Raw genomic sequence first — 13,425 nt, forward strand, 5'->3', positions numbered from 1 at the left:
TTTATCTTCATCTGCATCTTCTTCTTCTTCATCTTCATCATCTTCATCTTCATCTTCATCTTCATCTTCATCGCCTTTGTCTTCGTCTTCGTCTTCGTCTTCGTCTTTGTCTTTGTCTTTGTCTTCGTCTTCGTCTTCTTCGTCTTCATCTTCATCTTCATCTGCTTCTTCTTCATCTTCATCTTCATCACCTTCGTCTTCACCTTCGTTTTCTTCGTCTTCGTCTTCGTTTTCGTCGTCTTCTTCGTCTTCGTTTTCGTCGTCTTCTTCGTCTTCATCATCTCCGTCTTCATCTTCGTCTTCATCTTCTTCATCTTCATCTTCATCATCTTCCTCTTCCTCTTCGTCTTCGTCTTCATTGTCTTCATCATCTTCATCTTTTTCATCTTCATTGTCTTCTTCGTCTTCATCTTCATCTTCGTCTTCGTCTTCATTGCCGTCTTCGTCTTCATCTTCTTCATCGTCTTCGTCTTGTCTTCTTTGTCTTCGTCTTCTTCGTCTTCATCGTCTTCATCTTCATCTTCATCTTCATCATCTTCTTCATCTTCTTCATCTTCATCGTCTTCATCGTCTTCATCTTCTTCGTCTTCGTCTTCATCGTCTTCGTCTTCATCTTCGTCTTCTTCGTATTGTTCGTCTTCATCTTCATCTGCATCTTCTTCTTCTTCATCTTCATCTTCATCATCTTCATCACCTTCGTCTTCATCTTCGTCTTCGTCTTCGTTTTCGTCGTCTTCTTCGTCTTCATCATCTTCGTCTTCGTCTTCATCATCTCCGTCTTCATCTTCGTCTTCATCTTCTTCATCTTCATCATCTTCCTCTTCCTCTTCGTCTTCGTCTTCATTGTCTTCATCCTCTTCGTCTTCGTCTTCATTGTCTTCATCATCTTCATCTTTTTCATCTTCATTGTCTTCTTCGTCTTCATCTTCATCTTCGTCTTCGTCTTCATTGCCGTCTTCGTCTTCATCTTCTTCATCGTCTTCGTCTTGTCTTCTTTGTCTTCGTCTTCTTCGTTTTCTTCGTCTTCGTCTTCATCTTCTTCTTCTTCTTCTTCATCGTCTTCCTCTTCTTCGTCTGCATCTTCTTCTTCTTCTTCGCCTTCATCTTCGTCTTCTTCGTCTTCTTCGTCTTCATTGTCTTCATCATCTTCATCTTTTTCATCTTCTTCGTCTTCATCTTCGTCTTCGTCTTCATTGCCGTCTTCGTCTTCATCTTCATCGTCTTCTTCTTCATCGTCTTCGTCCTGTCTTCTTTGTCTTCGTCTTCTTCGTTTTCTTCGTCTTCGTCTTCATCTTCTTCTTCTTCTTCTTCTTCTTCTTCTTCTTCTTCTTCATCGTCTTCCTCTTCTTCATCTGCATCTTCTTCTTCTTCACCTTCATCATCATCTTCATCTTCGTCTTCGTCTTCGTCTTCATCTTCATCATCTTCTTCATCTTCTTCATCGTCTTCCTCTTCATCGTCTTCATCTTCTTCGTCTTCGTCTTCTTCTTCTTCGTCTGCTTCGTCTTCATCTTCATCTGCATCTTCTTCATCTTCGTCATCTTCATCTTCATCACCTTCGTCTTCATCTTCGTTTTCTTCGTCTTCGTCTTCGTCGTCTTCATCATCTTCGTCTTCGTCTTCGTCTTCTTCTTCTTCGTCTTCTTCGTCTTCGTCTTCATCTGCATCTTCTTCTTCTTCATCTTCATCATCTTCATCTTCATCACCTTCGTCTTCATCTTCGTTTTCTTCGTCTTCGTCTTCGTTTTCGTCGTCTTCTTCGTCTTCATCATCTTCGTCTTCGTCTTCATCATCTCCGTCTTCATCTTCGTCTTCATCTTCTTCATCTTCGTCTTCATCTTCTTCATCTTCGTCTTCATCTTCTTCATCTTCCTCTTCCTCTTCCTCTTCGTCTTCATTGTCTTCATCATCTTCATCTTTTTCATCTTCATTGTCTTCTTCGTCTTCATCTTCATCTTCGTCTTCATCTTCTTCATCATCTTCATCGTCTTCTGCTTCATCGTCTTCGTCTTGTCGTCTTTGTCTTCATCTTCTTCGTCTTTGTCTTCTTCGTCTTCTTCGCCTTTGACTTCGTCTTCATCTTCTTCATCGTCTTCATCTTCTTCGTCGCCTTCTTCTTCATCGACTTCGTCTTCTTCATCGTCTTCGCCTTCTTCATCGTCTTCGTCTTCTTCATCTTCATCTTCATCTTCATCTTTATCGTCTTCATCTTCGTCTTCGTCGTCTTCGTTGTCTTCTTCGTCTTCTTCGTCTTCTTCATCTACATCTTCATCATCTTCATCTTCATTGTCTTCTTCGTCTTCAGCTTCATCATCTTCTTCGTCTTCATCTTCGTCTTCTTCATCGTCTTCGTCTTCCTCTTCTTCGTCTTCATCATCTTCAGCTTCTTCATCTTCTTCGTCTTCTTCTTTGTCTTCGTCTTCGTCTTCATCTTCATCACCTTCGTCTTCTTCATCTTCATCACCTTCGTCTTCATCTTCGTCTTCTTCGTTTTCTTCGTCTTCTTCTTCTTCTTCTTCATCGTCTTCCTCTTCTTCGTCTGCATCATCTTCTTCGTCTTCATCATCTTCATCTTCTTCATCTTCATCATCTTCTTCGTCTTCATCGTCTTCATCGTCTTCCTCTTCATCGTCTTCATCGTCTTCATCTTCTTCATCTTCTTCGTCTTCGTCTTTGTCTTCATCGTCTTCGTCTTCGTCTTCATCTTCGTTTTCTTCGTCTTCGTCTTCGTCGTCTTCTTCGTCTTCATCATCTCCGTCTTCATCTTCGTCTTCATCCTCTTCATCTTCATCTTCATCATCTTCCTCTTCGTCTTCATCTTCATCTTCTTCTTCTTCTTCTTCTTCTTCATCGTCTTCCTCTTCTTCGTCTGCATCATCTTCTTCGTCTTCATCGTCTTCATTTTCTTCATCTTCATCTTCCTCTTCTTCTTCATTGTCTTCATCTTCTTCGTCTTCTCCGTCTTCATCGTCTTCATCGTCTTCATCTTCTTCATCTTCCTCTTCTTCTTCATCTTCTTCATCTTCTTCATTGTCTTCCTCTTCTTCGTCTTCATCATCATCTTCATCTTCATCTTCATCTTCTTCATTTTCCTCTTTTTCTTCATCTTCATCTTCTTCATCTTCTTCATCATCTTCATCGTCTTCTTCTTCATCGTCTTGGTCTTGTCTTCTTTGTCTTCATCTTCTTCGTCTTCGTCTTCTTCGTTTTCTTCGTCTTCGTCTTCATCTTCTTCTTCTTCTTCTTCTTCCTCTTCTTCGTCTGCATCATCTTCTTCATCTTCTTCTTCTTCTTCTTCTTCGCCTTCATTATCATCTTCATCTTTGTCTTCGTCTTCTTCGTCTTCATCGTCTTCATCTTCATCTTCATCTTCATCATCTTCTTCATCTTCTTCATCTTCATCGTCTTCATCGTCTTCATCTTCTTCGTCTTCGTCTTCATCGTCTTCGTCTTCATCTTCGTCTTCTTCGTATTGTTCGTCTTCATCTTCATCTTCATCTTCATCATCTTCATCACCTTCGTCTTCATCTTCGTCTTCGTCTTCGTTTTCGTCGTCTTCTTCGTCTTCATCATCTTCGTCTTCGTCTTCATCATCTCCGTCTTCATCTTCGTCTTCATCTTCTTCATCTTCATCATCTTCCTCTTCCTCTTCGTCTTCGTCTTCATTGTCTTCATCATCTTCATCTTTTTCATCTTCATTGTCTTCTTCGTCTTCATCTTCATCTTCGTCTTCGTCTTCATTGCCGTCTTCGTCTTCATCTTCTTCATCGTCTTCATCGTCTTCTTCATCGTCTTCGTCTTGTCTTCTTTGTCTTCGTCTTCTTCGTTTTCTTCGTCTTCGTCTTCATCTTCTTCTTCTTCTTCTTCATCGTCTTCCTCTTCTTCGTCTGCATCTTCTTCTTCTTCTTCGCCTTCATCTTCGTCTTCTTCGTCTTCTTCGTCTTCATTGTCTTCATCTTCATCATCGTCTTCATCTTCATCATCTTCTTCATCTTCTTCGTCTTCATCGTCTTCCTCTTCATCGTCTTCATCTTCTTCGTCTTCATCTTCGTCTTCTTCGTCTTCGTCTTCTTCTTCTTCATCTTTATCTTCATCTGCATCTTCTTCTTCTTCATCTTCATCATCTTCATCTTCATCTTCATCTTCATCTTCATCGCCTTTGTCTTCGTCTTCGTCTTCGTCTTCGTCTTCGTCTTTGTCTTTGTCTTTGTCTTCGTCTTCGTCTTCTTCGTCTTCATCTTCATCTTCATCTGCTTCTTCTTCATCTTCATCTTCATCACCTTCGTCTTCACCTTCGTTTTCTTCGTCTTCGTCTTCGTTTTCGTCGTCTTCTTCGTCTTCGTTTTCGTCGTCTTCTTCGTCTTCATCATCTCCGTCTTCATCTTCGTCTTCATCTTCTTCATCTTCATCTTCATCATCTTCCTCTTCCTCTTCGTCTTCGTCTTCATTGTCTTCATCATCTTCATCTTTTTCATCTTCATTGTCTTCTTCGTCTTCATCTTCATCTTCGTCTTCGTCTTCATTGCCGTCTTCGTCTTCATCTTCTTCATCGTCTTCGTCTTGTCTTCTTTGTCTTCGTCTTCTTCGTCTTCATCGTCTTCATCTTCATCTTCATCTTCATCATCTTCTTCATCTTCTTCATCTTCATCGTCTTCATCGTCTTCATCTTCTTCGTCTTCGTCTTCATCGTCTTCGTCTTCATCTTCGTCTTCTTCGTATTGTTCGTCTTCATCTTCATCTGCATCTTCTTCTTCTTCATCTTCATCTTCATCTTCATCATCTTCATCACCTTCGTCTTCATCTTCATCTTCGTCTTCGTTTTCGTCGTCTTCTTCGTCTTCATCATCTTCGTCTTCGTCTTCATCATCTCCGTCTTCATCTTCGTCTTCATCTTCTTCATCTTCATCATCTTCCTCTTCCTCTTCGTCTTCGTCTTCATTGTCTTCATCCTCTTCGTCTTCGTCTTCATTGTCTTCATCATCTTCATCTTTTTCATCTTCATTGTCTTCTTCGTCTTCATCTTCATCTTCGTCTTCGTCTTCATTGCCGTCTTCGTCTTCATCTTCTTCATCGTCTTCGTCTTGTCTTCTTTGTCTTCGTCTTCTTCGTTTTCTTCGTCTTCGTCTTCATCTTCTTCTTCTTCTTCTTCATCGTCTTCCTCTTCTTCGTCTGCATCTTCTTCTTCTTCTTCGCCTTCATCTTCGTCTTCTTCGTCTTCTTCGTCTTCATTGTCTTCATCTTCATCATCGTCTTCATCTTCTTCATCTTCATCGTCTTCCTCTTCATCGTCTTCATCTTCTTCGTCTTCATCTTCGTCTTCTTCGTCTTCGTCTTCTTCTTCTTCATCTTTATCTTCATCTGCATCTTCTTCTTCTTCATCTTCATCATCTTCATCTTCATCTTCAACTTCATCTTCATCTTCATCTTCATCTTCATCTTCATCGCCTTCGCCTTCGCCTTCGCCTTCGTCTTCGTCTTCGTCTTCGTCTTCGTCTTCTTCGTCTTCATCTTCATCTGCATCTTCTTCATCTTCATCTTCATCACCTTCGTCTTCATCTTCGTTTTCTTCGTCTTCGTCTTCGTTTTCGTCGTCTTCTTCGTCTTCATCATCTCCGTCTTCATCTTCGTCTTCATCTTCGTCTTCATCTTCTTCATCTTCATCATCTTCCTCTTCCTCTTCGTCTTCGTCTTCATTGTCTTCATCGTCTTCATCTTTTTCATCTTCATTGTCTTCTTCGTCTTCATCTTCATCTTCGTCTTCGTCTTCATTGCCATCTTCGTCTTCATCTTCTTCATCGTCTTCGTTTTGTCTTCTTTGTCTTCGTCTCCTTCGTTTCTTCATCTTCGTCTTCATCTTCTTCTTCTTCTTCTTCATCGTCTTCCTCTTCTTCGTCTGCATCTTCTTCTTCGCCTTCATCATCATCTTCATCTTCGTCTTCGTCTTCATCGTCTTCCTCTTCATCGTCTGCATCTTCTTCTTCGCCTTCATCATCTTCTTCATCTTCTTCGTCTTCATCGTCTTCCTCTTCATCGTCTTCATCTTCTTCGTCTTCATCTTCATCTTCTTCGTCTTCGTCTTCTTCTTCTTCATCTTCATCTTCATCTGCATCTTCTTCTTCTTCATCTTCATCATCTTCATCACCGTCGTCTTCTTCTTCGTTTTCTTCGTCTTCGTCTTCGTCGTCTTCTTCGTCTTCATCTTCTTCTTCTTCTTCTTCATCGTCTTCCTCTTCTTCGTCTGCATCTTCTTCGCCTTCATCATCTTCTTCATCTTCTTCCTCTTCATCGTCTTCATCTTCTTCGTCTTCATCTTCTTCGTCTTCGTCTTCGTCTTCTTCTTCTTCATCTTCATCTTCATCTGCATCTTCTTCTTCTTCATCTTCATCACCGTCGTCTTCATCTTCGTTTTCTTCGTCTTCGTCTTCGTCTTCGTCGTCTTCTTCGTCTTCATCATCTTCGTCTTCGTCTTCATCATCTCCGTCTTCATCTTCGTCTTCATCTTCTTCATCTTCATCTTCATCATCTTCCTCTTCCTCTTCGTCTTCATCTTCGTCTTCATTGTCTTCTTCGTCTTCATCTTCATCTTCGTCTTCGTCTTCATTGCCGTCTTCGTCTTCATCTTCTTCATCGTCTTCATCTACTTCATCGTCTTCGTCTTGTCTTCTTTGTCTTCATCTTCTTCGTCTTCGTCTTCTTCGTCTTCATCTTCTTCATCTTCTTCGTCTTTGTCTTCGTCTTCATCTTCTTCTTCGTCTTCTTCTTCATCGACTTCGTCGTCTTCTTCGTCTTCGTCTTCTTCATCTTTATCTTCTTCATCGTCTTCATCTTCTTCGTCTTCTTCATCTTCTTCATCTTCATCGTCTTCGTCTTGTTCATCTTCATCTTCATCTTCTTTATCGTCTTCGTCTTCATCTTCGTCTTCTTCGTCTTCTTCATCTACATCTTCATCATCTTCATCTTCATCTTCTTCATCTTCATTCTCTTCTTCGTCTTCGTCTTCATCTTCATCTTCTTCGTCTTCGTCGTCTTCTTCATCGTCTTCGTCTTCCTCTTCTTCGTCTTCATCGTCTTCAGCTTCTTCATCTTCTTCGTCTTCGTCTTCGTCTTCGTCTTTGTCTTTGTCTTCGTCTTCATCTGCATCTTCTTCATCTTCATCATCTTCATCTTCATCACCTTCGTCTTCATCTTCTTCGTCTTCGTCGTCTTCTTCGTCTTCGTCTTCTTCTTCGTCTTCATCGTCTTCGTCTTCATCGTCTTCATCTTCATCTTCGTCTTCTTCGTCTTCATCATCTTCATCGTCTTCATCATCTTCTTCGTCTTCTTCTTCACCTTCGTCTTCATCTTCATCTTCATCATCATCTTCTTCGTCTTCTCCGTCTTCATCGTCTTCATCTTCTTCATCTTCCTCTTCTTCATCTTCATCTTCTTCATCTTCTTCATCTTCTTCTTCATCTTCATCATCTTCATCTTCATCATCTTCTTCGTCTTCATCGTCTTCATTTGCTTCATCTTCATCTTCATCTTCTTCTTCATTGTCTTCATCATCTTCGTCTTCTTCGTCTTCTCCGTCTTCATCGTCTTCATCGTCTTCATCTTCTTCATCTTCCTCTTCTTCTTCATCTTCATCTTCTTCATCTTCTTCATCGTCTTCCTCTTCTTCGTCTTCATCATCTTCTTCATCTTCATCTTCATCTTCTTCATCATCTTCCTCTTTTTCTTCATCTTCATCTTCTTCATCTTTTTCATCTTCATTGTCTTCTTCGTCTTCATCTTCATCTTCGTCTTCATTGCCGTCTTCATCTTCATCTTCTTCATCGTCTTCGTCCTGTCTTCTTTGTCTTCGTCTCCTTCGTTTCTTCATCTTCGTCTTCATCTTCTTCTTCTTCTTCTTCTTCATCGTCTTCCTCTTCTTCGTCTGCATCTTCTTCTTCGCCTTCATCATCATCTTCATCTTCGTCTTCATCTTCATCGTCTTCCTCTTCATCGTCTGCATCTTCTTCTTCGCCTTCATCATCTTCTTCATCTTCTTCGTCTTCCTCTTCATCGTCTTCATCTTCTTCGTCTTCATCTTCATCTTCTTCGTCTTCGTCTTCTTCTTCTTCATCTTCATCTTCATCTGCATCTTCTTCTTCTTCATCTTCATCATCTTCATCTTCATCACCGTCGTCTTCATCTTCGTTTTCTTCGTCTTCTTCTTCTTCTTCATCGTCTTCCTCTTCTTCGTCTGCATCTTCTTCTTCGCCTTCATCATCTTCTTCATCTTCTTCGTCTTCATCGTCTTCCTCTTCATCGTCTTCATCTTCTTCGTCTTCATCTTCATCTTCTTCGTCTTCTTCTTCTTCATCTTCATCTTCATCTGCATCTTCTTCTTCTTCATCTTCATCACCGTCGTCTTCATCTTCGTTTTCTTCATCTTCGTCTTCGTCTTCGTCGTCTTCTTCGTCTTCATCATCTTCGTCTTCGTCTTCATCATCTCCGTCTTCATCTTCGTCTTCATCTTCTTCATCTTCATCTTCATCATCTTCCTCTTCCTCTTCGTCTTCATCTTCGTCTTCATTGTCTTCATCATCTTCATCTTTTTCATCTTCATTGTCTTCTTCGTCTTCATCTTCATCTTCGTCTTCGTCTTCATTGCCGTCTTCGTCTTCATCTTTTTCATCTTCATTGTCTTCTTCGTCTTCATCTTCATCTTCTTCATCGTCTTCATCGTCTTCGTCTTGTCTTCTTTGTCTTCATCTTCTTCGTCTTCGTCTTCTTCGTCTTCATCTTCTTCATCTTCTTCGTCTTTGTCTTCGTCTTCATCTTCTTCATCGTCTTCATCTTCTTCTTCGTCTTCTTCTTCATCGACTTCGTCGTCTTCTTCGTCTTCGTCTTCTTCATCTTTATCTTCTTCATCGTCTTCATCTTCTTCGTCTTCTTCATCTTCTTCATCTTCATCGTCTTCGTCTTGTTCATCTTCATCTTCATCTTCTTTATCGTCTTCGTCTTCATCTTCGTCTTCTTCGTCTTCTTCATCTACATCTTCATCATCTTCATCTTCATCTTCTTCATCTTCATTCTCTTCTTCGTCTTCATCTTCATCTTCATCTTCTTCGTCTTCGTCGTCTTCTTCATCGTCTTCGTCTTCCTCTTCTTCCTCTTCTTCGTCTTCATCGTCTTCAGCTTCTTCATCTTCTTCGTCTTCGTCTTCGTCTTCGTCTTTGTCTTTGTCTTCGTCTTCATCTGCATCTTCTTCATCTTCATCATCTTCATCTTCATCACCTTCGTCTTCATCTTCGTCTTCTTCATTTTCTTAGTCTTCGTCTTCGTCGTCTTCTTCGTCTTCGTCTTCTTCTTCGTCTTCATCGTCTTCGTCTTCATCGTCTTCATCTTCATCTTCATCTTCGTCTTCATCATCTTCATCGTCTTCATCATCTTCTTCGTCTTCTTCTTCACCTTCTTCATCTTCATCTTCATCATCATCTTCTTCGTCTTCTCCGTCTTCATCGTCTTCATCTTCTTCATCTTCCTCTTCTTCATCTTCATCTTCTTCATCTTCTTCATCTTCTTCTTCTTCATCTTCATCATCTTCATCTTCATCATCTTCTTCGTCTTCATCGTCTTCATTTGCTTCATCTTCATCTTCATCTTCTTCTTCATTGTCTTCATCTTCTTCGTCTTCTTCGTCTTCTCCGTCTTCATCGTCTTCATCGTCTTCATCTTCTTCATCTTCCTCTTCTTCTTCATCTTCATCTTCTTCATCGTCTTCATCGTCTTCCTCTTCTTCGTCTTCATCATCTTCTTCATCTTCATCTTCATCTTCTTCATCATCTTCCTCTTTTTCTTCATCTTCATCTTCTTCATCTTCTTCATCGTCTTCCTCTTCTTCGTCTTCATCATCTTCTTCATCTTCATCTTCTTCTTCTTCTTCGTCTTCATCATCTTCGTCGTCATCTTCATCATCTTGTTCGTCTTCATCGTCTTCATTTTCTTCATCTTCATCTTCATCTTCATCTTCTTCTTCATTGTCTTCGTCTTCGTCATCGTCTTCGTCTTTGTCATCTTCATCTGCATCTTCTTCTTCTTCATCTTCATCACCTTCGTCTTCATCTTCGTCTTCTTCGTTTTCTTCGTCTTCGTCGTCTTCTTCGTCTTCATCAACTTCGTCTTCGTCTTCATCATCTCCGTCTTCATCTTCGTCTTCATCTTCTTCATCCTCATCTTCATCATCTTCCTCTGCCTCTTCATCCTCTTCATCATCCTCTTCGTCTTCATTGTCTTCGTCATCTTCATCTTCTTCATTTTCATTGTCTTCTTCGTCTTCATCTTCATCTTCGTCTTCATTGTCGTCTTCATCTTCTTCATCGGCTTCATCTTCTTCTTCTTCGTCTTGTCGTCTTTGTCTTCATCTTCTTCATCTTCGTCTTCTTCGTCTTCTTCGTCTTCATCTTCTTCGTCTTTGTCTTCATCTTCATCTTCATCTTCTTCGTCTTCTTCTTCATCGACTTCGTCTTCGTCGTCTTCGTCTTCGTCTTCTTCATCTTTATCTTCTTCATCGTCTTCGCCTTCTTCATCGTCTTCGTCGTCTTCGTCTTCTTCGTCTTCTTCATCTACATCTTCATCATCTTCATCATCTTCTTCATCTTCATTGTCTTCTTCGTCTTCATCTTCATCTTCTTCGTCTTCGTCTTCTTCATCGTCTTCGTCTTCCTCTTCTTCATCTTCTTCGTCTTCATCTTCGTCTTCGTCTTCTTCGTCTTCGTCTTCATCTTCATCTGCGTCTTCTTCTTCTTCATCTTTATCTTCATCACCTTCGTCTTCATCTTCGTCTTCTTTGTTTTCTTCGTCTTCATCTTCGTTTTCTTCGTCTTCGTCTTCGTCTTCGTCGTCTTCTTCGTCTTCATCATCTTCGTCTTCGTCTTCATCATCTCCGTCTTCATCTTCGTCTTCATCTTCTTCATCTTCATCTTCATCATCTTCCTCTTCCTCTTCGTCTTCATCTTCGTCTTCATTGTCTTCATCATCTTCATCTTTTTCATCTTCATTGTCTTCTTCGTCTTCATCTTCATCTTCGTCTTCGTCTTCATTGCCGTCTTCGTCTTCATCTTCTTCATCGTCTTCATCTACTTCATCGTCTTCGTCTTGTCTTCTTTGTCTTCATCTTCTTCGTCTTCGTCTTCTTCGTCTTCATCTTCTTCATCTTCTTCGTCTTTGTCTTCGTCTTCATCTTCTTCATCGTCTTCATCTTCTTCTTCGTCTTCTTCTTCATCGACTTCGTCGTCTTCTTCGTCTTCGTCTTCTTCATCTTTATCTTCTTCATCGTCTTCATCTTCTTCGTCTTCTTCATCTTCTTCATCTTCATCGTCTTCGTCTTGTTCATCTTCATCTTCATCTTCTTTATCGTCTTCGTCTTCATCTTCGTCTTCTTCGTCTTCTTCATCTACATCTTCATCATCTTCATCTTCATCTTCTTCATCTTCATTCTCTTCTTCGTCTTCATCTTCATCTTCATCTTCTTCGTCTTCGTCGTCTTCTTCATCGTCTTCGTCTTCCTCTTCTTCGTCTTCATCGTCTTCAGCTTCTTCATCTTCTTCGTCTTCGTCTTCGTCTTCGTCTTTGTCTTCGTCTTCATCTGCATCTTCTTCATCTTCATCATCTTCATCTTCATCACCTTCGTCTTCATCTTCGTCTTCTTCATTTTCTTAGTCTTCGTCTTCTTCTTCGTCTTCATCGTCTTCGTCTTCATCGTCTTCATCTTCATCTTCGTCTTCTTCGTCTTCATCATCTTCATCGTCTTCATCATCTTCTTCGTCTTCTTCTTCACCTTCGTCTTCATCTTCATCTTCATCATCATCTTCTTCGTCTTCTCCGTCTTCATCGTCTTCATCTTCTTCATCTTCCTCTTCTTCATCTTCATCTTCTTCATCTTCCTCTTCTTCATCTTCATCTTCTTCATCTTCTTCTTCATCTTCATCATCTTCATCTTCATCATCTTCTTCGTCTTCATCGTCTTCATTTGCTTCATCTTCATCTTCATCTTCTTCTTCATTGTCTTCATCTTCTTCGTCTTCTTCGTCTTCTCCGTCTTCATCGTCTTCATCGTCTTCATCTTCTTCATCTTCATCTTCTTCATCTTCTTCATCGTCTTCCTCTTCTTCATCGTCTTCCTCTTCTTCGTCTTCATCATCTTCTTCATCTTCATCTTCTTCATCATCTTCCTCTTTTTCTTCATCTTCATCTTCTTCATCTTCTTCATCGTCTTCCTCTTCTTCGTCTTCTTCATCTTCATCTTCTTCTTCTTCTTAGTCTTCATCATCTTCGTCGTCATCTTCATCATCTTGTTCGTCTTCATCGTCTTCATTTTCTTCATCTTCATCTTCATCTTCATCTTCTTCTTCATTGTCTTCGTCTTCGTCATCGTCATCGTCTTCGTCTTTGTCATCTTCATCTGCATCTTCTTCTTCTTCATCTTCATCACCTTCGTCTTCATCTTCGTCTTCTTCGTTTTCTTCGTCGTCTTCTTCGTCTTCATCAACTTCGTCTTCGTCTTCATCATCTCCGTCTTCATCTTCGTCTTCATCTTCTTCATCCTCATCTTCATCATCTTCCTCTGCCTCTTCATCCTCTTCATCATCCTCTTCGTCTTCATTGTCTTCGTCATCTTCATCTTCTTCATTTTCATTGTCTTCTTCGTCTTCATCTTCATCTTCGTCTTCATTGTCGTCTTCATCTTCTTCATCGTCTTCATCTTCTTCTTCTTCGTCTTGTCGTCTTTGTCTTCATCTTCTTCATCTTCGTCTTCTTCGTTTTCTTCGTCTTCGTCGTCTTCTTCGTCTTCATCATCTTCGTCTTCGTCTTCATCATCTCCGTCTTCATCTTCGTCTTCATCTTCTTCATCCTCATCTTCACCATCTTCCTCTGCCTCTTCATCCTCTTCATCATCCTCTTCGTCTTCGTCTTCATTGTCTTCGTCATCGTCATCTTCATCTTCTTCATTTTCATTGTCTTCTTCGTCTTCATCTTCATCTTCGTCTTCATTGTCGTCTTCATCTTCTTCATCGTCTTCATCTTCTTCTTCTTCGTCTTGTCGTCTTTGTCTTCGTCTTCTTCATCTTCGTCTTCTTCGTCTTCTTCGTCTTCTTCGTCTTCTTCGTCTTCTTTGTCTTCATCTTCATCTTCTTCGTCTTCTTCATCGACTTCGTCTTCGTCGTCTTCGTCTTCGTCTTCTTCATCTTTATCTTCTTCATCGTCTTCGTCTTCTTCATCGTCTTCGTCTTCTTCATCTACATCTTCATCATCTTCATCTTCATCTTCTTCATCTTCATTGTCTTCTTCGTCTTCATCTTCATCTTCTTCGTCTTCGTCTTCTTCGTCTTCTTCATCGTCTTCGTCTTCCTCTTCTTCCTCTTCTTCTTCTTCATCTTCTTCGTCTTCATCTTCGTCTTC

Source organism: Heterodontus francisci, chromosome 17 (assembly GCF_036365525.1).
Source record: "Heterodontus francisci isolate sHetFra1 chromosome 17, sHetFra1.hap1, whole genome shotgun sequence".
Classification (NCBI taxonomy): domain Eukaryota; kingdom Metazoa; phylum Chordata; class Chondrichthyes; order Heterodontiformes; family Heterodontidae; genus Heterodontus; species Heterodontus francisci.